Below are 24,961 nucleotides of genomic sequence, written 5' to 3' on the forward strand. Positions count from 1 at the left end.
ATGGATTTCCTAATATTGAACTCCTCTTACATTTCTGAAATAAGCACTGCTTGATCTTGATGGATTATTGGATTCTGTTTGCTAATAGTAGTTCAATATTTGCATTAATATTTATAAGTGAAATTGGTCTATAGTTTTATTGAGCAGTATTTATCTGGTTTTGGAATCAATTTTATATTTGCTTTATAAAAATAATTTGGATGTTTTCATTTTTTCCCCTATGTGCTGAGGGAGTGTAAATAGCATTTGCATCATCTGATCTTTAAGCTTTGGTAGACTGCTTTGTGAAACGAGCTGAGCCTGGTGTGTTTTTGGCAGGGGAACTCATTTATGATTTTCTTTATTTCTTTTTACAAAATTCATTTGTTTAGAGCTTTTGTTTCTATTCGTGTCAGTTTTGGTATATTTACCTAGAGTGTTACTTATTTCATCTAAATTTTATTAAAAATTTTTTTTCCATAAAATTGTACAGGGTAGTCTAATGATTTAAAAAAATTTTCTGTTTTGCATTAGTTTCTTTTGTGTGTTTGTACTTTCTTTTAAAAATCAGGTTAACTATTTCTATTTTGTTGATGAATTTTCAAAGAACCAGCTTTTTTGGTTTACTTATTGTTTCTTCTGTTTCTAACTCATCAATTTCTGCTTTATTTTTTTAAAATTGACATATAACATTGTATTAGTTTCAGGTGTACAACATAATGGTTCAGTATATGTATATATTGCAAAATGATCACCATGATAAGACTGGTTAACATTCATCAACATACATAAGTTACAAATTTTCTATTTCTTATGATGAGAACTTTGAAGATCTACTCTCCCAGCAACTCAAGTATACAATAGAGTATTTTTAACTACAGACAGTTGACTCTTGACCAACGTGGGTTTGAACTGTGCAGGTTCACTTACATGTGGATTTCTTTCACTAAATGTGTATTATATACATATACACTATACTGTCCGTAGTTGGTTGAATCCATGGATGTGGAACTGTGTATAAGGAAGGCTGAATATAAAGTTATACTTGAATATTTGACTGCATGGAGCATTGGTGCCCCTAATCCCTGACTTGTTCAAGGGTCAACTGTATATGTATTAACCTCCACCTCTGCCTACCACCAACCTATACTCTGTATCCATGATCTCACTTTTTAAATTTTAATTTTTTATATTCTATGTGTAAGTAAGATCATACGGTATCTGTCTCTCTCTGTCTGACTTATTTCAATTAGCACAATGCTGTCAAGGTTCATCCACGTTGTCACAAATGGCAGGATTTCCTTCCTTTTTTATGGGTGAATAATATTGCATAATGCATACTGCATTTTCTTTTTCTTTCTTTTTTTTTACAGTTGAAATTTATTTGATGTATAATATCATGTTAGTTTCAGGTGTACTACGTAATGACATTACATTTGCATACAGTATGAAATGATCACCACAATAAGTCTAGTCTTGTAACTATCTGTCCATATGCAAAGTTATCACAATATTATTGACCATATTCCTTATGCTGTATATTACATTCTCATGACTTATTTATTGTATAACTGGTGGTTTATACTTTTTAATCCCCTATACCTATTTCACCCCTACTTCTATTTCTGGCAACCACCTGTTTTTTCTCTGTATCTATGAGTCTGTTTTCATTTTGTTTTGTTATTTTAGATTGCACATAGAAGTGAGATCATGAGGTATTTGTTTTTCTCTGACTTACTTCACTTAGCTTATTTAATACCCTCTAGATCCATCTGTGTTGTCTCAAATGGCAAGATTTTTTTTATGGCTTAGTAATATTCCATTGTATATATACCACATATTCTTTATCCATTCATCTGTTGATGGGCACTTAGCTTGCTTCCATATCTTGGCTATTCTAAATAATGCTGCAATGAACATTGGAGTGCATACATATATCTTTTTGAAATAGTGTTTCTGTTTTCTTCGGGTATATACCCTGAAGGGAAATTGCTGGATCATATGGCAGTTCTATTTTTAATTTTTTGAGGAAACTCCATAGTGTTTTCCATAGTGGCTGCACCAATTTACAATCTCACCAACAGTGCATGAGGGTTCCCTTATCTCCACATCCTTTCCAACACTTGTTTTTTGTTGTCTTTTTGATAATAACCATTCTGATAGGTGGGAGGTGATATCTCCCTGTGGTTTTATGATCATCTATTGAGATGATCATATGATTTTTTATCCATTTTGTGAGTGTGTTGTATCACATTGATCGATTTGCAGATGTTGAACCATCTTTGCATCCCTGGAATAAATCCTACTTGATCATGGTGTATGATCACTTTTAATGTATTATTGAATTTGGTTTATTGAGGTTTTGCATCTATGATTATCAGGGATATTGGCCTATAATTTTCTTTTCTTGTGGCATCCTTGTCTGGTTTGGTATCAGGGTAATGTTGGCCTCTAAAATGAGTTTGAAAGTGTTTCTATTCTATTTTTTTGGAAGAGTTTGAGGACTGGTATTATTTCTTCTTTAAATGTTTGGTAAAAATCACTAGTGAAGCCGTTTGGTCCTGGACTTTTGTTTATTAGAATGTTTTTGATTACTCATTCAATTTCCTTACTAGTAATCTGTCTGTTCAGATTTTCTATTTTTTTTAAAAATTTATTTATATTTATTTTTGGCTGTGTTGGGTCTTTGTTTCTGTGCGAGGGCTTTCTCCAGCTGTGGCGAGCGGGGACCACTCCTCATCGCGGTGCGCGGGCCTCTCACTGTCGCGGCCTCTCCCGTTGCGGAGCACAGGCTCCAGACGCGCAGGCTCAGTAGTTGTGGCTCACGGGCTTAGTTGCCCCGCGGCATGTGGGATCCTCCCAGACCAGGGCTCGAACCCGTGTCCCCTGCATTGGCAGGCAGATTCTTAACCACTGCGCCGCCAGGGAAGCCCCAGATTTTCTATTTTTGTCATTCAGTCTTGGTAGTGTTTTTAGGAATTTGCCTATTTCTTCTACATTGTTTAATTTGTTGGTATACAATTGTTTATAGTAGTCTCTTATAATCCTTTGTATTTCTGTGATATCAGTTGTAACGTTTCCTCTTTTATTTCTGATTTTATTTATTTGAGTCCTCTCTTTTTTTATCTTGATGAGTCTAGCTAAAGGTTTATCAATTTTATCTTTTCAAAAACCAGCTCTTGATTTCATTGATCTTTTCTATTGTGTTTTTAGTCTCTATTTCATTTATTTCCACTATGATCTTTGTTATTCCCTTCCTTCTACTAACTTTGGGCTTCATTTCTTCCTCTTTTTCTAGTTGCTTGAGGTATAAAGTTAGATTATTTATTTGAGATTTTCTTATTTCTTGAGGTAGGCATTTATTGCTATGAACTTCCCTCTTAGAACTGCTTTTGTGGCATCCCTTATGTTTTGGTGTGTTGCATTTCCATTTTTATTTGCCTTAAGGTATATTTTGATTCCTCTTTTAATTTCTTTTTTAACTCACTGGTTGTTCAGTAGCATGTTGTTTAATCTCTCCATATTTGTGAATTTTCTAGTTTTCTTCTTATAATTGATTTCTAGTTGCATACCATTGTGGTTGGAGAAGATGCTTGATATGATTTCTGTTTTCTTAAATTTATTAATACTTGTTTTGTGGCTAACATATAATCTATCCTGGAGAATGTTGCATGTGCACTCGAGAAGAATGTGTATTCTGTTGTTTTTGCATGGAATGTTCTAGATATATTTGATAAGTCCTTCTAGTATAACGTGTTATTAAAGGTCAGTGTTTCCTTTTGATTTTCTGTCTGAATGATCTATCCATTAATGAAAATGGAGTATCAGAGTCCCCTGTTATTCTTGTATTTCTATCTATTTCTCCCTTTATGTCTGTTAATATTTGCTTTATATATTTAGGTGCTCTTTTGTTGAGTGTGTAAATATCTCTCATTCTTTTCTGAGGGACAACTTAGTCTGGTAAAGTTTTCTTGGTTGGCAGGTTTTTTTTTTTTTTTCTTTTGGAAGTTTGAATATATAATCACATCACATTCTCTCTTGGACTGCAAGGTTTCTGCTGAGATATTCAGTTATAGTCTTGTGGGAGTTCTCTTGTAAGTGCCAAGCTTCATTTCTCTTGCTACTTACAAGATTTGATCTTTTTTTAATATTATTTTTATTTTTTGCAGTTTTATTATAATGTGTTTTGGAGAAGATCTCTTTGGGTTGAATTTGTTTGGGGACCTCTGAGCTTCATGATCTTGATGTCTAAATCTCTCCCCAGATATGGGAAATTTTTATTCATTATTTGTTTAAATAAGCTTTTTGCCCCTATCTCCCTCTCTTCTCATTCTGGGGCTTCCATAATGCATAGATGATGATGATGGTGGTGATTTTGGTGCCCCTTAACTCCCTTAGGGTTTCTTCATTCCCTTTCATTATATTTTCTTTCTACTCTTCTGACTGGATCATTTAAAATAATCTGTCTTCAACCTCACTGATTATTTTTTTCTTTCACTTGATCGAGTCTGCTGTTGAAGCTCTTTATTGAATTCTTTAGAACAATTATTTTGAATTCTTTTTTGGGTAATCTGTGGATCTCTATTTCTTTGGGGTCCATTACTGGAAGTTTACTGTGTTGCTTTGGTGGTGTCATGTTTCCCTGATTCTCCATAATCCCTGTAGCCTTGTGTAGGCATCTGCACATTTGAAGGATCAGTCACCTCTTCCAAACTTTATGGACTGACTTTGGTAAGGAAAGACCTTCACCTTTGGGTGGTGGCATGCTGGAGCATTTTGTGATTCTAAGTCTAGTGATGTGGGGCACCAAGTGTGAGGGTGTGTTGTGGTTCTGGGTCCAGGAGTACATGGTGTCTTGTTAGCTCAGGCGGCTGGGATCTATGACATTGACAATTGCATGATCCTTGGAAAGAGCTGCAGGGGTCCACAGTGGCTGCAAGGGCTCCTGGTCCTCAGTGGTGCCTCTAGGTCCAGTGGCTAGGGACCAGGGCACGTGGTAGTGGTGGTTGGAGTCAGGGTATACACATACTTGGTTGCGGGGGCAGCTGCAGGTGCCTGCATGGTGGCAGGGGCTGGCTGCAGACACCTGTGTGGCGGCAAAGGCCAGAGCCAGCAGCAGGGGCCAGAGCCAACTGCTGTGGCTGCATGAACAGCTGTGGAGGCCCTGGCTGTTGGTATGTACTCGTTTGACTAAAGGGGCAAGCCTTAGGTGAGTGCAAGGCAGCGGAGGCTAGTGATAGGAGCTGGGGCAGGCAGCATACAGGCACACACTTGCAGGGGCTTGCTTCAGGCCCATGTAGCAGTACAGGCCAGTGACAAGAGTCAGGGCCATCTCTGGGTCCACAAGCTGCTGAGGGGGCCTTGGCTGTCTCTGTGCACTCTTGTGGCTGCAATAACTGGCCATGGGTGCATGCACAGCAATGGGTGCATGCACAGCAATGGGGATCAGTTTTGGGGGCCTAGGCTGCAGAGACTGACTGGTAGCCAGTGTGGATCCTGGGCTTTGGTGGGGAGGGACTTGTGCAGATGGTGTCTTTGAACATGAAAACCTGTGAGGTGAAAATCTCAGCAGCAAAATCTTCAGGGGGCCCACAGTGAGTATGCTTACTGTTGGTTTCCTCAGCAGCAAAAGCTGTTAGGATCCACTGCGAGCAGTCTGCTGGGATCTGCAATGAAATCTTCAGTGATAAAAGCTGGGGAGGCGGTCTACAGTGTCTGCAAGGGCTATTGTGGTTCTCAGCAGTGAAGACTTCTGTGGTCTTCTGCAGAGCTGGCTGCTGGGAACCACATTTGCTCATGCTTCAGGACTGATACTGGTAGCTCCTGCCCTTCTCTGTTCCTAGCCAGCTCTAGGTGTCTCAGCCTTGCTGGTCTCTGGGCAGGGTAAAACTGAAGTGGGTTCTTTGTGCAGTGCTCCAAAAGGCTGGGGAAGCTGGTTGCTCACCCCACTTTCCTTTCACTGATGAGGGAAACTTCAGGCTGAGGAGTTTCCTCTTAGCATTGAGCAGTGCCAGCCTGGGGGATGGGATGACACAGACAAAATGAAACTATTCTTCCTACCCTTTTTTTGTGGTTATTTTCAGTTTTTTGGCTCCATTGTGTTGCTGAAGCTTCTTAAGTGGACTCCTGAGCTCTCCCAGAGCTATTTTCATTCATGGATAGGTGTCTAATTGTTATTCTTTGTGTGTGTGGGGTCTCCTACTCCACCATCTTGATGATGTCACTCTTGTCCAGTCCTTTAAAAATGTCACACTATTGTCTTTTCGGTGCATGGTTTCTAACAAGGTGGCTGTTATAATTGTTACATTATTTCTCTTTAGTAATGTGTCTTTTTTTCCCCTTTGCCTTCAAGATTTTCTCTTTGTTTTGTGTTTTCAGAGGTTGAATTTGATATGTCTCTATCTTGCTTGGGTATTTATCTTGGTTGGTGGTTTAGATCTGTGGTTTGATATATGCCATTAATTTTGGAAATTCTTAGCCATTATCCCTTCAACTATTTACTCTATCGCAGTCTCTGTCTTATTTTCCTTCTGGAATTCTAATTGCACATCTATTAGATCATTTGTTGTTGTCTTACAGTTCCTGGATGCTATATTCTGTTTTTATTTTTAAATATTTTTTTCCTTGTTGTTCAGTTTGTATATTTATCAAGTTCACTGATTCTTCCCTTAGCTTTGTTAAGTCTACTAATGAACTTCTCAATAACAGTCTTGATCTCTATTACTGTGTTTTTTTTTCCTAGCCTCTCCATTTTTTTTTTTTTTTCTTATAGTTTCTCTCTCTCTGCTGAAATTCCTCATTTGACAATGAGTGTTGTCTAATTTTTCCACTGGAGCCTTTGACATATTTTTCATAGTTATTTTAAATTCCCTATCTGATAGCACCAATTTCTGTGTCACATATGAGTTTGGTTCTGTTGATTGTTTTGTCTCTTGGCATTGTGGGTTCTTTCTCTTGCTTTTTTTGTATACCACATTACTGGTAATTTTTTTTTTTTTTTTTTTTTTTATAGGGGAGGTAGAGAAGAAGGATCTGGGCAGGGCTCCATGCCCTTCCTGCAGCAGCTGCTCTTCCACTCCCCTAAGCCTGTACCATGAGGAGTGCTTTCTCAGGACTCTTGCCATCATTTTTTGTGAGTATCCATTGGAATCTGCAGAGAGAGAGGCCGGTGAGTGGTGTGAAGTCCCCTTTATCTGCAGCCTTTAGAGCTCCATACTCTGTCACCAGCCAGTACTCAGCCTTCACCAATTTCTTAACAATTCTAGGTGAATTCTTCTTACCAGTGTTCAAGTGCCCCAAGTAGACAAGTGCTTGCATTTCATGTCTCCCTGTAGGCATTTGTCTCTCAGATTTGGGGCTAGTTGGCATTTCTTCAACTTCAGCTCTGTGATGGATCCAGGAAAAGTCATTAACTAGCAGTTTGTTCAACTTTTTTTTTCTCTTATAAGGCCTTTTCCAGCTCTCAATAGCCAAGCAGAAACCCAAAACCCAAAACCCGATCCTTCTTTTTACCCCCCAATATCTCTACTGGTAGGATGACTCTTTGTCCTGATTTACACCAGTATAATTATTAATAGCATCCCCCTTACATTCAAGAGTTTCTTCATTTGGATGATAAATTGTATGATCAGCCTGTCCTTGAAAATATTACATAATGAGGTTTCACTAGGAACATATGTTAAGTTTGGATGGATTTATTTTGGATAAAAATCAAATATTGAAGGTCATTTTGGTAATATTCAAAAGGACATGGGGAGAAAAGGTGTAAATGAAAGACATCAACCAAATCCAATATGTAGACTTTGTTTGGATCCTGTTTCAATCCAAAACAATTTTTTTTTCAACAGTCAGGGACATTTGAACATGGGCTTATGTATTAGAAGATATTAAAAAATTATTGTTATTTGGTTAAGTATTACAATGATATTATAGTTATGTTTTTTAAAAATCTTATTTGTTATAGATAAATTCTGATGTATTTGGAGGTGAAATGGTATGATAGTGGGAATTTATTTTAAAATGCTCGAAAACAAAAATAAAGGTGAAGGGCGAGAGAAATGTGATAGAGAAAAATGAGAATGACAAAATATTGATAATTGCTGAAGCTAGGTGATAGGTAATTATTTTATTATCTCATCTTTATTGTATTTCTTGGTCAATTTCCATAATAAAAACTTTTAAAAAGAGAGACAAAATATAATCAGGAATTTATTTCTTTAAAAAAAAAAAAGGTAATTATCCTAAAATTTAAAGTGGTAAAGGTGAATTTTTCTTGTGGCAGATCAGAGGTCAGGCAGCCCTGCCTAAAATTTCATTTGAAAACTTCTTGTGCTTCAGTGATTATTTAGCAAACCAGATAATCTGTGATCCGACAGGTACAGGGAGAAAAACAAGAGGTGAGATGCCATGGTTTCAATGTAGTTCAGTCCTGTAGACCCACACTGGACCAGGAGGAGGGAATGAACCTTGCAGTTGTCTTATTAATCCTGGTTCAATTCAGTGTCTATTTTGTGCAACCTTATCTTAAGGATACGCTCTGCTATTCTTCCCTTTATCCAGGTTCTCACTGTCCCTCCATTCTCTCCTGTTTTCATAATTTGGAGAGACAAATGCCTTCAGAAGTGGGTAGCAAGGTTATAAACTCTGAGGGGCCAAGGACTGTTCACTGTTTTGAACTGTGAATGGTATACCTAGTACCATTACTGGCACATGAAAGACATTAAATAAATATTGGATGAAGAAATGAATGAATAAATTCACATTTGCTGCTTGCCACATGGAAGGGACCTACTAAATATTGTATTTGTTGAATTGAATTGTGAGTGACGGAACTGACAAGAGAATTTTAGAGTTTTATGTGCATTTAGCGCTGGACCTCTTCAAGTGTTCAAAAGATGTCCAGATGAACAGAATTAGCCAACGTGATGCCTGTGAACAGGCAGGGGAAATCAAATGAAGTGCAGCGTTCATTTAAAATGAAAAGAACAATATGCAGTTGCATATAGGCCACCTTTCTTTCAAATATACTCATGGAAATGATTAGGAGAGGACAGTGATTCTCTCCTCCCCTCTGAAAGTCCTTAGCTATAGTTCTGCCAAGAAATTAGGAGATTGTAATATCCTGTCCACAAAAAGTTGTTATGACAGGTACCCTTAAATAAACAGGTGTAATTAATCATGGTGCTGTTTGTTTTGATGAGCATGCAAGAGTGACAAGTTAATAATAAATCTCCAGCTCATACAGGGGAGGTGGCTATAAGGAGATGCTGTGGTTTAATTTACATCTTTGGAAGGCACTGAAGATTTAATAATCTCCCTGTCTCATATATCAAACTAATACCCCTGAGGTAGAAAGCAAAACATTTTTAACTATTAATCTGAGAAGCAATAAAGTCTTGTCTCAGATCACAAATAAATTGAGTTTCTGGTGGTCTCAGTGGACCCCTAGTATGTGTGATTTATTCAGATTCCAAAGCCACTCAGGACCCCTGGGAACCTTGGCTTCAAAACCATGCAAGCTGGGAACACCATGGGAATTGCCAATCCAATCAGAAGGTCTAGACCGAGGGCAGTGACTGATTTTACCTTAGATCTACCCAATAATTTATTTCACTTTCTATGTCGACTACAAATAGATTATGGAATACAAGTGTATGTGAATTTGAGATTCAGTTCTAAACAATTGCTTTTAGTTTTTGCTTTGGTTTAGTTCTGTTTATGTTAATACTTGTTCTTAAAAGATCAAAAGCTGTTTTGAAGTTTTTACTAAGTGTAGGATTTTAACCTGGCTCGAGAAACTGGGATACAGAAAGGGGAAAAAATCCTTTATGGCACGATGAGCCACTTGTGAAACCTAAACTGTTTTCAGACTTCCAGCTCTTTGTTTCTTAAGGAGCTAAGCTATGGGGTGTATTGAATTTATTAATTTGGAAAACTGTCTCCTTATTGATACTAGTAGAGAAGATATCATCTTCCTTGTTTAAAGAATGGACCATAATGGTCTCAGAGAAAGAGGAAGGTAGAATTATGTGCATTTGCTGTATGCACAAGTGTATTCATTGCTCTAATTTGCTATGAAATAATTTTTATAATGGAATTAGATGATAAAGTATGATTTCTGTTCATCTTTTTACTAATACTGCTTATAATTTCAACTGAATCATTGCGATGTTTAATGTACTGTTATAGGAAGTAGAACATAAAAATATCCAATTCCCCTCATCCTTCTACCTTCCTTCAGCCCTGTGGCTCACAGCTGTAAATTAAGGTTGCATTTTGTCGTGTGTTCCAAGGGCACGCTGACTGGCATAGAATGAGATTCAGGCTTCAACTAGCATATCCATTCGACTTAGCAATTAGGAAAACACATAATATCACCCCAGATATACTTCGGCTACTTCTGCCTGCCTCGCTTTGAGGAAGCCTATATTCTCCTGGTCAGGAGTTCAGGTTGGGCCAGGTGGGAGAAGGCTTAGAGGAAAATCTCTTCCTCCTTCGTATTCACCTAGCAAACATCCATTGACTCCCTTAGGTCATGGGGATGTAAGGACAAACAAGGACAGAGGCAAAGAGCACTGTATCAGTTGCCTATTGCTACTGTAACAAATTATCACAAACGTAGTGACTTAAACAACACAAATTTATTATCTTCCTGCTCTGAAGGTCAGAAATCTAAAGTCAAGGTATTGGCAGGTCTGTGTCCTTCTGGAGGCTCTAGGGGGAAGTCTGTTTCCTTGCCTTTTCCAGCTTCTAGAGGCTGCCTGCATTCCTTGGTTCATGGCTCCTACCTCGAATCACTTCAATTCCTGCTTCTGCTGTCACATCTCCTACTATTCAACATATCTCCTACTCCCTCTTACAAGGATTCTTGTGATAACATTGAGCCCAGGATAGTCCAGCATAATCTCCTCACCTTAAAACCCTTAATTTAATCACACCTGCAAAGTCATATTTTCCATATAAGGGGTTCCAGGAATTAGGATGTGAACGTCTTTGGAGGCAGCTTTATTCAGCAAGAATTTGGCATTGGACAGCTGTGCTACTCTCTGACTTAGTTTGACTATTAAGTAAGTTTCTTCACCTCCCTGAATCTCAAGCTTCTTATCTGAGAAATGGAGTAAGTAATACCCATCTTATAGGCTTGTGTGAAGATCAAATGCCTGAAAATAATTAGCATTGTGTCTGACACATATTACTAGTTCAACGAATGGGAAGTTAATGGATTATTGTTTTTACTATTCAGTGATGAAAGGGCACAGTCTCACCTCTTTGAGGACTTCTGAGTCTAGTGGGGAAGATAAACACCTAAACAAATCATTATAAGTCAGTGTGAGGCAGTGTTACATGGGCTATATTTGTCTCAGGCCACAGGGTCCTCCATGCATGATTTCAATTGTTCGTTTGTAGATGATTACCTAACATGAGTTTTGAGGTGAAGAAAGGCAAAACATAAAAGGTCGTCTGAAGCTATGACTGACGTGGAATGTCAGGTCCTGAAAGGTTGTGTATTTTTATTTTGATGATCTCATTTTTTTTCCTAAGAAAAAACTATTTCCTTTTCTTGAGATATTATGTTAACTTTCTTGGACTTAGGGTATATGCTGTTTAACAAGTTAGGGCCTTGCACGGCTCAGACTACATCATATGGTAAAAGGAGAGACAATAGTGTAGGTCTGTAAAGGAAAGTTGAAAGTCTTCTTGCTCCCCTCTCCTCCTCTTGCTACTGACTTTCACACCTTCCCTCCCCCACGGGGAAAGAGTGCTGATCTGTTTGGAAATGTCCCAGGATTGTAGCTGGGCCATGTTTGCTGGTGACTAGAGTCCCTGTATATGAAAAAGTCCGCGTTCTGAGTGGGTACCATTCTTGTGTCTCTCCCATCGTTGTGGCTTGAGTGCTGAGGACCAGGGTTCACTCTTTTCCTTCTGTGTATCAACTGGCCTGAGCACGTGTGCTCTCCCTATTCTGTCTGTCTTGTTTCCTAATTCTGCCCTCATTTTACCTGACCCGTCAGCAGCAGGCGATGCAGACTCTTCATTTGGCTTCTAGAATACCACTTTCTTGTTCTACCTCATGTCCACTCCTTTTCTGTCATCCCGGTTGGGTCTTTCTCATTTCCCTGACTTAATATTCAAATTTACCAAAGCTCAGTCCCAAGACCTCTTCTCTTTTCTGTCTCTATTTATCCCATTCGTATGGATTTAAATACCATCTATATATTTATGGTGCTGGCATTAGTTTTCCCTTGCTGCTGTAACAAATTACCACAGACTTAGTGGCTTAAAACAACACTAATTTATTATTTTACAGCTTTTTAGGTTAGAAGTTTGACACGGTCTCACTGGGCTACAATAGCCTGTCAGCAGGGCTGTATTCCTTTCTGCAATCTCTAAGGGAGAATTCGTTTCTTCATCTTTTCCAGCTTCTAGAGGCCTCCTACATTCCTTAGCTTGTCTTATTCCTTAGCAACATCATATCTCCCTGAACTTTCTTCCTTCGTCATCTCTCTCTCACCACAGCTGAGCAGAATTCTCTCATTTTAAGGTCCCATCTGATAAGATTGGGCTCACTCATATAATCCAGGATAATCTCCCCACCTCAAAGTCCATACCCTTAATCACATCTGCAAAGTTTTTTGCCATGTAAGGTAATATATTCACAGGTTCTGAAGACTAGGTCATGGACATCCCTGGGTGAACATTGTTCTGCCTACCACAATGCCCAAATATATGTCTCCAGCCTAGACCATTCTCCTTAACTCTAGGACCATATATTCAATCACCTACTTGACATCTCTGTTTGGATGTTTAATAGACATCTCAAACCTAATTTGTCCAAAACTGAGCCCCTGGGCAACACACATATGCATATACTATATGTACATACATACATATATATACACATATATATGCATATGTATAATTTGAGGTTAAACTTGAGCTTGGTATGGAATCTCAGCCCTCTATATCCAATGTCTAGAGCTCATGCAATCCAAAAGCTCCCTGCTAGAGTAAACTTGTATTCCAAGCCCCATTTTATAAGACCCAGAAAGGTTTTGACCATGTCTGGAGGAAAAGACTCATCTCTTGACCTTCAGTTTGATGCGTGGAATACATCTTATCCCAAAGATAGAACTGATAATTTGAGACATCATAATGTATTCTTGGCTGTGGCTCAGCTTTTTGTGACATTAAAAGATTATTTAGGACCAAGTGTAAAACCTATCCTTTGTAATCCTGTCTGTGAACCGTCACTGGTATGACAGGAGGGGGTCAATACAGACATAAGGACTTCCTTCCCTCACTGATAGGGGAGCTGGCCTCTGGCCCCCACAGCTGTTCCCTGCTGGAACGGTCATAGTTCCTAGTTGCTCTTTGACATTCTGAGCAGCTGCAATAGCAAGCAATTTAGTGCAAAATAATTCATCAATTAATCTCTTTGTTATTGGACATTTCAGATGCTTGTGCCTTAGTTCATACTATAAATGAGGTGGGATGTGGCATGACTCTTGATTGTCACAAATCTCCCAATGTATGGTTGTCCTGCCTGTCCCACCAGTGACCCATGGGGACTTCCAGAGCCCAGAGAAGAATAGGGACAATGTTAGGAGATGGTGAGACAGGTAGCCTGTGGGTTATACACAACTCCCTCAACACTAGCAGTGACTCCACCCTTTGTCTCCCACCCCAGGAAGCATATTAGGATGCCATTGAGCGAGAGGGCTAACTTTGGGGCCTCTTTAACTGTGACTAAAAGTACGTTATTTGAAAACTTTAATACCTGAAACATTGGTGACAAACTAGTTTCAGGATATCATGGTTCAGAGCTACTGCTCTCTTGGAATACTTTTAATAAATAAAAGAAATGTAAAGCAATGTCTACACACTTCAGCAGAATTGTCCAGAGGCCTGACTTTTGCCAAAGCTGAAAAATCCCTTGGAAATCTTGAGCTTCACACTTAATTACCACTTCCTTTGGCTGTTTCTCTTTTACTGCTTTTCTCTCCTCCCCCTGTGATTTTCCCTTCTTGTTGCCAAACACACGTTCTCTTCCAGACACCATCTGTTTTCAGAATATGTTTGCATTTTCTTTTTCCTTCCCAAAGTAGCCCTACTTTGGGCCTATGTTTTCCCCTCAATGGACTGCTTCCACTATGTTACCCCATGCCTTGGTGGGAAGGAAAGCTGTGGCTTGCCGAATTGAAATATAACCAGGAACCCAACAGAGACATTCTTCTGGACTCAGAAATGTGCACCCACCCTCTTAAGGACCTCAGGGTACAGGGATTGGTTTGTGGTATGTCTTTAAGATAGCTTTCGTTTCTTATAAAACTTCAAAGAATTCCAAAGTATCAAAAGGAGAAAGTGAAAGTAATTCTCTCCAGTGCTTGCCATTCACATTCCTCAGAGGCCCATGAACTCCTCAGCCACACTCAGTGCCCCGTGACTGCTCTCAACACTGCGGCCCATATCCTTGTAGTCTTTTTTGCTATGTGTGTATCAAAATGTGTAATATGAATACATAGACATGTAAAACAAGTTGGATTATACTGTACATATTGTCTGCAACTTGCTTGCTATTATTTTACATAAATATCATGGGTATCTTTTCATGTCAGTACACATATATTTTCTCATTACATTTAACAACTGGTATTCCACTGTATGAATGTACCATGCTTTATTTACCCAACCCATTACTGATATATATTATTTCTAATATCTTATTACTAGTGCCTAACACATTTATCTTTACGCTTGTGCAGCTATATTCTGTAGGATAGTTGGAATTGCTGCATCAAAGGGTATGTGCATTTTGATAAGGGTAAAAGATATGTTTAAAAGGGTTATGCATTTTAAACATGGGTAGATACCATCCTAAACTTTATATGTAATCACTAACAGAAGCACAACGTTTTCTTCCTTCAGTTATCAGAGGTTATGAGATAAATGATACTAATTTGTAGCATGTAAAGCATCTTACAAAGTATTTTTATTCAACTTATTTAACACTTACAGATATTCTATAGGGAGATAATGTTATCTCCGATTTACAGGTGAAGAAACAGAGGCTCATCAAAATTAAGTGATTCGCCTAAGACAGTACACTTGGGTGGCAGATCTGAGCCCGAGTCCATCTTTTATCTCCAAGCCTGAAATTCTTTGTCCTACAGCACTGCTGGCTTCTCATGGAGGAGCACCAAACCTTCTGCTGTGGTGGATTGACTGAGCATAGGTGCAGGGGAAGAGGGAGCATGGAGGGAATATTGGTCAGCTAACCCCTGAGGCGTACCCGTGGACATACAGACATTTCTCTCTCTGCCATAACTTCCTTGGTGATGTTATTTGGTCACAGCTTTTAAATACCTCGCTGTATGTCAGCGAGTCCTAAACTTATATTTCCAATCTAGAACTCTCTTCTTAACATATCCTATATGGAACTCTTGATCTTTCCTCCTAAACTTGCTCTACCTGTAGCCATCTCAATTGGCTACTACCTCATCCTTTTAGTTCTTCAGGCCCAAATTCTTTTTTTTTTTTTTTTAATTAAAGTATAGTTAATTTACAATGTTGTGTTAGTTTCTGGTGCACAGCAAAGTGATTCAATTATACATATATATATTCTATTTCATATTCTTTTCCATTATAGTTTATTACAAGATACTGAATATAGTTCCCTACGCTATACAGTAGGACCTTGTTACTTATCTGTTTAATATATAGTAGTTTGTATCCTTTAATCCCAAACTTCTAATTTATCCCTCCCCCCGCTGTCCCCTTTGGCAACCATAAATTTGTTTTTTATGTCTGTGAGTTTGTTTCTGTTTTGTAAATAAGTTCATTTGTATCATATTTTAGATCCCACATATAAGTGATATCATATGATATTTGTCTTTCTCTGTCTGACTTAACTTCATTTAATATGATAATCTCTGGGTTCATACGGTTTGCTACAAACATTCAGGCCCAAATTCTTGATTCCTCTCATTCTGTCATACCCCTCATTCTCAGAAAATAGAACCAAGGCCAGACTGCCATTTCCTACCAGGTTTGTAATTAAAATCCAGGCATGCCTTGCTATAAAACACACCTAGATTATACTGCTTTATTCTAATCTCATTAGCCTGAAGTGTAGTTCTGATTTGACTCTTGGAATTTGTACTCTAGTTTAGGAGTCCATGGACTGAGTGAATGTTTAGACATGAGATCACACTCTTAATAAATTATTTCTCCTGGTTTCTAAGACTACAAAAATTGAAAATCTGAGTTAAACTTATTGAAAACATAATTAATCTTAGCTCAGGAGATCACTGGGCCCAGATTTTTGAAAACAAACAAGTCCTTCCTAGGTTAATTCTTCCACATTTCATGCATACATGTTGGGGGAAGAAAAATGGGGATGAGAGGAGTCCCAGAAAGGAGCCTCTTGCTCTGCTGCTTATTCTCTCCCTCGCAAAAGTACAGGATCAGAATGAAGGTCTGCCAATGGAAAGGCGCCTGATTTTGGGGGTTTAAGCAGGAGCTGAGGCAAAGCTGTGGATCTTTCTCCATGCACAAAGGAATGCAAACTCTTAAGTAAACCATGGTGAAAAACTTAAATTATTGATCAGAAGGGGGATTTAGCTTGTCAGGAGATTTGATTTTAATTTTAGTGTGCACTTTCGGTATTTGTATTTCTGTTTATACGTTTTTGTATAAGAAGAAGTCATACTTAGAAAACAAAAGCTGAACAGTATATGTGCTATTTTAGTTATAATTTAGTTGTCAACTGGGACCTCCCTGGCCTTAGGAAATTTTGGTAAACTTAATTCAAATCCTCAATTTTCCAGCCTGGTTAGAGTTTGCTTGGGACAGAGGGGGTTCCTGGAATGTGAGCTTTCCAATGCTAACATTGGAAAAGTCCTACACAAATCACAACAAGTTGGTTACTCTGAGCTTGACTGAGTCCAGAGCCCTTGCTTAATTTTTTCTGCCTCCTTGTTGTGACTCCTCTATTCAGGCTTTCTCAGTTCTACCCTGGGAGGACCTGCATCCAAATCTCAGTTCCTTCATGGATTTCCACAAAAGATTCACTTGGCACTATGCATTTAAAGAAGTAAGCACCTTTCCTGAAGACTTAAAGGGTCAAATATTCCACGGAGCGGCCTTTAACCATGTCTTTGGCATTTTAGCATCCGTCTCTTTCTTTCTGTTCCCTTCAACAAAGCAGCAAGTTTGTTCTCTTGTCTTATCCAGAGTATTTCTGCCTCTCAAGGTCCTTGGTGGCAGGCGTCCCACATTTTATTCCATAGGATACACCAAGAAATTTTTTCAAGAAAGGTGGGTCTCATCTAAGAGGAAGTCTTTACCCAGCTACTTAGAGAATAAAATTGTGTCCATTACATTACATAATGAAGAATATTTTATACAAACATGGGCAAAAATTTTTGACCTGATTTGGGATTATAAAGCTGCCTTCCTCTTTTCCTCTTTCCTAAGTTCTTGTAAGATGCAACTCTACCCCCAATTATACAATGCCATTTTTTTCCTTCTCTCCTGGAACATACCAGTAAGGACTAAACTGAGGATAGAGCTTAACTGTCTTCTTGTTTTAGGGACATCATGGAATTTTCCTCAGCGGTATGTGGCTTTATGCATTAACAAACCCCTCAGGATACTGGCTATGTGAGGGGGAATTGAGTGTGCATCTTAAAATTCAAGTGATGCATCTTTCCTAACGGAAGGCATTAAAGATTCAATTCTGGCTTGGACCAGAGGCAGTAATAATGAGGAAGTTGTCAAAACCATTCATCAGGAAGGGTCTAGAGGGAAGTGAGGTCAGATGGATGAGATTCTGGGCGGTCTAGAGCCTCTGAATGAGGATTGTTTTGCTCTTCTTGGAAATGACACACCTGAGCAGGGATGGGAACCTGTTTGGGGTGGAGGTCAGAAGTCTCGCCTGGTTTCTGGTTCCTCTTATTCATTATGTCTGGACTGTGGGAGAGTCACGGAGTGTTATTAATAGGGAAATTAACCAAGAGAAGTGGGAGACATGGGGAAGGGCACACATGGGAGATATAAAAGGTGGGTCAAGAGAGTATAAAATGTCTAGAAACTTCTAGAAGTCTCTGTCCAGGTCCCAGTTCCCTATTTGAAAAGTTGTGCTTTGGTGACCAGAGAATAATAGTAATAATAATAGTAGTAGTAGTTGCATACTTACTATATGCTAGACATGGTGTTTAATGCACACACAGAAAGGTGTTCAACCAGGGAAATGGAAATTGACGCTACATTGTGATAGTGCTACAAATCCACTAGAATATCTAAAATGAAAATGTCAGAAAATACCAAATGTCGGTGAGGATGTGGAGCAACTGAACTCTCATACACTACTAGCAGGGATTTAAATTGGAACAACCACTTTGGAAAACTGATTGGCACAATCTGCTAAAACTGATACCCTCTGACCCAGAAATTCCACTTGACCCAGAATTGTGTACATAGTTGCACCAAAAGACATGTACAAGAATTTTCATAGCAGCACTACTTACAATAGCCCCCAAATGGAAACAACTGAAATCTCCATCAAGAGTAGAATGGATAAATAAATCATAGAATATTTGCAAAATGGTCTAGTATACAGCAGTGAGAATGAATGAACTCTATGCGTAGCACTATGTATGAATCTCATTTGCGCCTCACAGTAACTCTATGAGGTAGTTATTATTATTACTTCCATTTTACAGGTGAGAAAACTGAGCACAGAGAGGGTAAGTTATTGCCTAAGACCACACAACTAGGAAGAGGAGTAGCTGGGATTCAAACCCTGGCAGTTGAATTCCAACCCTTAACTACTATGTACCACTACCCCTAACCTCTAACTGTACAAGCAGCAGGTACTTTGTGTGTGTGCTGCTTTAGTGTAACACACCCAAAGGCACAGGGTGGAGCTGGTACAGGTGGGCCCTGCAAAAGGCATCTACCAGCTAACTTTAATTACCATGTCCCAGGCTGTGTACAGGTGCTTCACCTAGAGTATAATGTTTAATCCTCACAACAGCCTTCTTAGCGGGTACTCTTACTGTGTCCATTTTTACAAATGGGGAAACAGATATGGAGAGGTAAACCAATTGACTAAGGTCATATCACTGGTATGTGATGGAGCCAGGATCCCAAGCCAAGTCTGTGTGCTACAGAGTCTGTGCCCTTCACTGTCCCACCACGTGCCTCCCTTCAGCAACAACCAGGAAAGCAAAGCTGCAGGGCCTACATCCTAACAGGAACCGCTGCTCCTGGTTACAGAGCTTGATTTCTTTGAGCTATATCAACTGACAAAAACAATGAGAATTTGAGACCAAACCCTGAGGTTTCATGAGGCCATTTGACTTTTAAGCAAAGTATCTGCCATAGGTTATTTTCACCCACCTTCAAGGGAAAAAGAAGCCTGCATTTTCATGGCTTTGACCACATCTTCCTGGAAACAAAAAAAGATAGATAGAAATCTCTGCAGCTTTTGAAGTTATGCCAAAGTGCTCCCAGGCAGGCACTGAGCACGGCCCCCTTTTAACAGCCAGAGCTGAGAGGACTTGTACTGGGGAGAAGGGAAGGGTTACGTAGCAGATGGGTGCGTGTGGAATTCCCTGGTGAATTCTGAAACAGGCACAGGCCTGCACCCCAGGGTTCTCTAACGAGAGGAGGCCTGAACACTGGCAACCTCTAGCCAAGAAACAGATGCCAGGCCTTCCTGCACTGCCAAGAGCAGAAGACATCGGGGACTCAGGTTCTTTTGCTTGAATGTGTTGATGGAAGAGTGAGAAGGTAGGAGAGTTGGGGCATTTTTTATATTTCTTCCTGAGTGTAGAGTTTCATCATCTCTAGCTGGAATCATTACAGTAGCTTCTTACCTGGTCTCCCTAACTGTAGCCTTTCTCCTCCCTGATTGACCTTCCTCACAGCCCGCAGGTAGTAAGTCCATACCTGAAACTCTGGCTGCCACTTCCCCAAGTACACCGTGCAGTTGAATGTTGCCATGTCTTTGCAAATGCTGAATCCTCCCACTAAACATGGCATGAGCCTACTTATCTTTTTTTTTTTTTGGCCGTGCTGCGTGCCATGTGGGATCTTAGTTCTCCAACCAGGGGTCAAACCCACATCCCCTGCATGGGAAGTGCGGCGTCTTAACCACTGGACCACCAGGGAAGTCTGAGCCTACTTATCTCTGAAGCCCCAGTTCAAAGCTCAATCTTTGATGTGGCCCTCCCTGACCACCTTCCTAGATAAAAGGAAGTCGCTGTTAACTCCTTAGACACTTCCAAAATGATATTTAAAAAATTTTTTTTTGCATTTTAACACATAACATCCCTGCTCTAACCATGTACTGTAATCATTTGCCATCCTGTCTCTAGTGTAGACTGTGGGCGTCTTATGGGCAGGAGCTGTGGTGTATTCCTCCCCGTATCCCTAACACCTCACAGTACACAGCTTGTCTAAGTGCTGAGTAAACGTTCGTTGGATGAAATCCGAAAGCACAGAGCTTTGAGGTATATGATCATAGTGTTTACAGCCCTGACGCAGTCACTGGAAAACAAAATGCTCTTCTCAGGTCAGCTTTCCCCTCTGCTGTCACATTGCTATCTCACCCATATGTGCCCCTTCTTAATTTCAACATTAGTACCAGAAACTCTAGCTTTTAAGGGTAGACAATGAGTTGCTTTCCTCCATGTCAGTTTTCTCATTCAGGTGGGTGGTGGGGAGGTGACAGAGTTAGCAGGGATGAGGTCTAATGTAATGGAGTATTTGTGGGTGGGGAACAAGAACTTATTAGTTCCCTGTGCCCCCAGCTCCCATGATGGGTTAGCAGATATCAAAAGCTTTAGTAAGGGACTTCCCTGGTGGTGCAGTGGTTGGGAGTCCACCTGCCAATGCAGGGGACATGGGTTTCAGCCCTGGGCTGGGAGGATACCGCATGCCGTGTTGCAGCTAAGCCCGTGAGCCACAACTACTGAGACCTGTGCGCCTAGAGCCCATGCTCCACAACAAGAGAAGCCACTGCAATGAGAAGCCCGCACAGCACAACGAAGAGTAGCCCCTGCTTGCCACAGCTAGAGAAAGCCTGCGTGCAGCAAGGAAGACCCAGTGCAGCCATAAATAAATAAATAAATAAATTTGAAAAGAAAAGCTTTAATAAGCAAACTTTAAAAAAACAGATTGTATTTTTTAGAACAGTTAACTAAAGTGTATCACTTACTCAGATTTTCTTAGTTTTTACATAATGTCATTTTCTGTTCCAGCATGCTACCCAGGATAACACATTACATTTAGTAATCCTGTTTATGTGGGCTTCTCTCTGTTGTGGCAGTTTCTCAGACTTTGTTTTGGATGACCTTGACAATTTTGAGAAGCACTGGTCATGTGTATTGTAGTATGTCCCTCTATTGGAATTTGATGTTTTTTCTCATGTTAGACTGAGGTTATGGGTTTTGGGGAGGAAGATCACAGAGGTAAAATGTCATTTTCATCATGTCATGTCAATAGTATAAGCAAACTTTAAAAAATGTGAGCATATAATTACCCTTCCCTGTCCTCAAACTTGTGTTCCCTTCTGTGTTTCCTATCTCGATTAATGGCATCGTCACACACACAGTCATGAAGACTAGAAACTGCATCTACTCTTTCTTCTCCATCCTCCATCTATCTGACTAGCCATCAGTTACTAAGGTGCTTCTGCCCCAGTAGCTCTGTGCTTTCCCCCTTCTCTCATTCACACTGTCTCTGGTTTATTCTGCTCTGTTTTTTCCACAAACTATAACCATTGTTCTCTAACTAGTCTCCCTGATTCCATTTCCTTTCCTCTCCACTTCATTATTCCTATTACTCTCAGTTAACTGTTGGTTTACGTCAGCTCCATCTTCAGAAATCTCAGAATGGTTCCTCACACACAATAATGTTTAAATTTCTAGATGTGGAATTCAAGGCTCTTCTGGTGCTAGCACCAAATGACCTTGTTTGCCATAGTAAATATTAGTTCCCTTACTCTATATTTATTGGTTTTGGGGAACTAATTTCTCTCAAAATAAATGGGTGTTTTCTTAAAGTAATTTTTCCCCCAGAAGAGTAAATGAAATGATGCGTGCATGTGTGTGTGTGGGGTGTGTGTGTGTGCTCACGTGCACATGAGTGATGTGTACACCTCATTGGGGATGTGTACATCTCCTGGTCATGGCTTTAGCTGGGAAAAAGAGCTACCCATGGCTTAAAGTCTGGTATGAATAGGACCAGTCCACTTGCTGCATAGTTTCTATCAAGTTAGAAAAGATGAGAGGGGAAAAGAAGGTGAGGAGAAAATAAAATACATTTTCCCAGAAGTGTGTGTAGGTGTTTAACGAAGCATCCACTCATTTTCCTTTTTTTAGTGGCTTAAAACAGCAGCATCTATTACCTCACAGTTTCTGTGGGGCAGGAATCCCAGCTCCCCTGGGTCAGGGTTTCTCACAGGCTGCAGTCAAGATAATTAGCTTCTTCACTCATTTTTTTGCACTTCAATCACAAACACTTTCTAAAATTCACTGGCGAAACCTCAAGTACTTCAAACTTTAACGCAGAGAACTTTTGTCATACTCCGGGAATAGCATTTAAATGTAAATCGAATTCCTTCTTGCCTAGGAGAGCCAGTTGTCCATGTCACAAGATGTGAAATGAGTCTATTGTGCTTGATTGTATAATATGGCTGTCCTAAATTTTAATGAGCAAAAGAAATTGGCTTTCAAATTCCATCTGCGAATTATTCATATAAGTCCACAGTCTTCATTATTAAAGTTTAAAGTGCGTGAGCAATTTGTGAAAAGTCTCTTGGGCAGCCTGGTGAGGAATGCATAAGGCAATCTAGACCAGGGACCATTTTCGTGCCCAACACTAGACAAAGAGAAGGGCTAACAGAGGTGCGGAAACAAGAGTGGGGAGAGCAGGAACCACGGGTCTGAGAGTGCTCACAAGCAAGACTTTCGATAAGTCATTGGCTTAATAAATCAGGAAGACCAATGTTCTCTTTGCATAGTCATGCATATTGAACTGTTAACAGCTCATTGAAGCTGTGTTATGGGGAAAAGGCAGAGACTGTGCAGATATCGTCACTACTGATTTGGAAAATTTTATTTCCTGAGCTCCTAAATAATGAAATTGTTTTACTGAGAGTGGAACAAGAACTTATTTTGGGATGGGAAACATCCACAGTTCATCTGATAAGAGCCGTAAACTGGTGTTTTAGCACTCTTTGGGAATCCCATTTATCCACGGTATAGAGTGCTTCAATCTCACATGACTTTGATAACTCTGTGTTGCCAGCTGCAGAGGTAAAGGCTGTTTATTAAGGGTTTAGGTGGTAAGGTGCAGACACTGGCAGACCAAGACAGTTGGTGAGGAATAGGAAGAACACATGGGCAGAACACATCATATAATTCCGCTCTATCCATGTGGACTTCGACTTTATGTCCTCATCTTCATTTTGGCTCTCAAGAAATACACACACACACACACACACACACACACACACACACACACCACTATCCACCCATGTATATATCAGCCATGTTCCTCTGCTAGGTTCCAAATTTTGCCCTCATTAGTAGAATAGCTAAGAATATTTTGAAGTTCTCCTTTTTGGTGTATTATCCATGCCACGACTACCTTTATTAGTGCAAATGAGCAATATTTGATTGTATAAATAGCCATGTTGCTACTACTCTATTTTAATTTTTATTTCTCCTTTTTTTTTTTCTGTTTCTGTCGGGGGGATTATTTTCTTAAATTCTAGCATAATTTTAGATTTTACCTTGTTGTTCATTCCCCACCAAAAGTTGTTGCCCTCAGTTTTCAAAGTCATAACCATCTCTAGAGGGTCAGCAGCTAGGACCAAATCATATCGGGGTCATCCTTGGCTGCTATTAACCCCTCTGATATGTCCATCTGCTTTTCTAATGAGGCCTGGGGCTGAGGACTCTGAAGCCTCAGAGTTGGTCTAATGAGAAGACAAGGGCAATGGGGTACTTTCAAATTGGACTTGCTTGTTTCCTCCTAACATTCAGCCTGGACAGCTAATGAAAGACCACTGGCTCAGTGTCTGCTTCCTGCTGGCCCCATTCCCATGTCATTATCATGGAGGTTGTACCTTTTTATGTTTAGTCAAGCTGGAAAATGAACAACTGAGAATTTTCCTCTCTTATCCCTAGTATCTGACACAGTTGATACAGTCTTGAATATATAGGTGTTTGAGAAATTTGTGCTTAAATGAATGAATGGATGAGTTCTTATATATTCCTCTCCATTTCTGTAACAGGATATAATTATCAGATCAAAATTATTATATGGACTCAAATCAGACCTTTCTTTCTTCTCTTCTAGGTCATCTGGGCATTTCACAGATCCTTCCTCATTTTGCCAGAAAAGAGAGTCTGAGATTTGTTACAACCCTTTCCCTCTAAAATCAAAGTTATAGCCCATCTCCATTTTCTCCTCTATGTAGTTCTGGCTCTGTTGCTTTCAATTCTTTTGTTCCAAGTATCTAAGACTAAGTTTTATCTCAGAAGTTGTCATCTTCACCGTGGTGAAGCCCTGATGAGCTGTTTATGGGGATGCTGTGGCCCCCATATGGGAGCCTCAGCCCTCCTTTTCCTCTGCTCTCTAGGGCTCTCGCTTGTTCACATGAAGCATCACCAGTGCCTGGCATGGAGTACGTACTCATGAATAGCTGTGAATATGTTAAATGAATAGATGATGGGATTGTGAGCTTTCAGTGGCCCCCCAGTGACTGGCATGATCTGTTCTAGAGTGAGGATTCAATACAATATTTGATGAATCCATCAGAGGCATATTAATAAGTGAATCAGAATTTTACTGGTCCTTCAATGGCCACTTTAAGTTCAACCTCTCCTGAAGCTTTACTCACAACTGCCGCCAACGATGGTCTTGCCCTTCTTAACCACCCTTATATTTGTTGAATGTAATAATGTAG

At 39.7% G+C, this 24,961-nt stretch overlaps 1 protein-coding gene across 18 annotated transcripts in view; it reads left to right on the forward strand.

Annotated features, from left to right (window-relative positions):
• Positions 1 to 24,961, forward strand: part of HYDIN (HYDIN axonemal central pair apparatus protein) — a 446,648-nt gene that overhangs the window by 14,645 nt on the left and 407,042 nt on the right. For 17 of the 18 annotated variants that reach the window (XR_009499152.1, XR_009499153.1, XR_009499154.1 and 14 more), the window contains exon 2: positions 6,992 to 7,111. The gene's annotated coding sequence lies outside the window, so the exon portion shown is untranslated. Of the gene's footprint in view, positions 1 to 6,991; positions 7,148 to 24,961 lie in introns of all 18 variants that reach the window. The other variant, XM_059905589.1, reaches the window with a different exon arrangement.

Source organism: Balaenoptera ricei, chromosome 19, assembly GCF_028023285.1.
Source record: "Balaenoptera ricei isolate mBalRic1 chromosome 19, mBalRic1.hap2, whole genome shotgun sequence".
Taxonomy (NCBI): Eukaryota; Metazoa; Chordata; class Mammalia; order Artiodactyla; family Balaenopteridae; genus Balaenoptera; species Balaenoptera ricei.